The sequence below is a fragment of the Psammomys obesus genome, unplaced genomic scaffold (assembly GCF_907164565.1).
Source record: "Psammomys obesus unplaced genomic scaffold, mPsaObe1.curated_primary_1811, whole genome shotgun sequence".
In the NCBI taxonomy this organism is placed as follows: Eukaryota; Metazoa; Chordata; class Mammalia; order Rodentia; family Muridae; genus Psammomys; species Psammomys obesus.
Genome location: NW_026589644.1, coordinates 17,012 through 18,255, shown reverse-complemented (window position 1 = coordinate 18,255; position 1,244 = coordinate 17,012). Strand labels below are relative to the sequence as shown.

Sequence of the window (1,244 nt, the reverse complement as noted above, 5' to 3'; positions counted from 1 at the left end):
GTGGGCAGAGGACAGGTGGGCAGAGGGGAGGTGGGCAGAGGGAGGTGGGCAGAGGGAGGTGGGCAGAAGGCAGGTAAGCAGAGGGCAGAGGGCAGGTGGGCAGAGGGCAGGTGGGCAGAGGGCAGGTGGGCAGAGGGGAGGTGGGCAGAGGGGAGGTGGGCAGAGGGCAGGTGGGCAGAGGGCAGGTGGGCAGCGGGAGGTGGGCAGCGGGGAGGAGACCCCAGAGAGTCGGCGAAGGCAGGGCCGCCACAGCGCTGTCCAGCGCTGTCCAGCTGCAGCCAGGGACCACTGTTCTCCTACTTCCCCACCTGACTGGTCCGTACCAGCCAGCGGATGGGGCACACGGGGACTGTGATCCTGGCTCCGGGACGCGGCTCGCCCGGGCTGGCGAAGCCCTGGACCATCCCTGGCACCAACTGCGATGGTGGTGCACACGTAGCCATGTCACCAGGGGAGTGGAGGCAGGAGGATCGGGGAGGGACAGCCAGGAGAACGAGAGAGCTCTAAAGTGAGCTTGACTCTCGTTTTACTAGCTGGGAGGTGGCTGCCGTCCACACAGGCCGAGAGCGCGTAATCGGATCACGGGCGCGAGTTCCCGGGCGATACCGTCAAGGTGCTGCACGCCTTCGTCCCAGCACGGGGGGCCCGAGGGGGGCTTGAGGGGAGCCTGGGCCAAGACTAAGCTCCGCTCTAGGCCGGGATAGAGCCAGGCTCTGTCCCAAAATGAAATAAAAGAGCAGGCAGGCGGGGGCTTGCGCAGGATCCCAGCATGGGCGAGGCTGAGGGGGCTGTTGTGAGGGTTAGGGGGACGGAGCGAGCCAGGCTTGTAATTCAAGAAGAAGCCCGCAGGCCTGTGAGCATCGCGAGGCAGAGGCAGGCAGGTCTCTGGGCTCGAGGCCAGCCTGGTCTACAGAGAGAGTCCAGGACAGCCAGGGCCACACAGAGAAGCCCGGTCTGGGGGAAAAAGTAAGAAAGAACTGAGAAGACCATTATTGCGTGTCCAGCGTCCACTGCCCGCGTGCAGCCCTCCGCCAGGAGAGGGCAGCAGCGTCCTGTAGCCGCTGCGAGCCGAGCCACCCTGACCTCCGGACCTCTGCAGGAGTGCCCTGCCTGACCTTGGAGGAGGCTCTCCAGATTAGGAGCTCGGGCACTGGGAAAGGATGAAAAGGGTTACGATTTAGAGCTGAGGATGGTTCCGGGAGTCGGAGGCAGGAGAGTGAGTGGGAAACCGGCCTGGGCTACAG

At 65.1% G+C, this 1,244-nt stretch overlaps 1 protein-coding gene across 1 annotated transcript in view; it reads left to right on the top strand.

The window, feature by feature from the left end:
• The window catches only part of Serpine1 (serpin family E member 1), a 10,693-nt gene that overhangs the window by 2,780 nt on the left and 6,669 nt on the right, over positions 1-1,244 (top strand). The gene's annotated exons all lie outside the window — the stretch shown is intronic.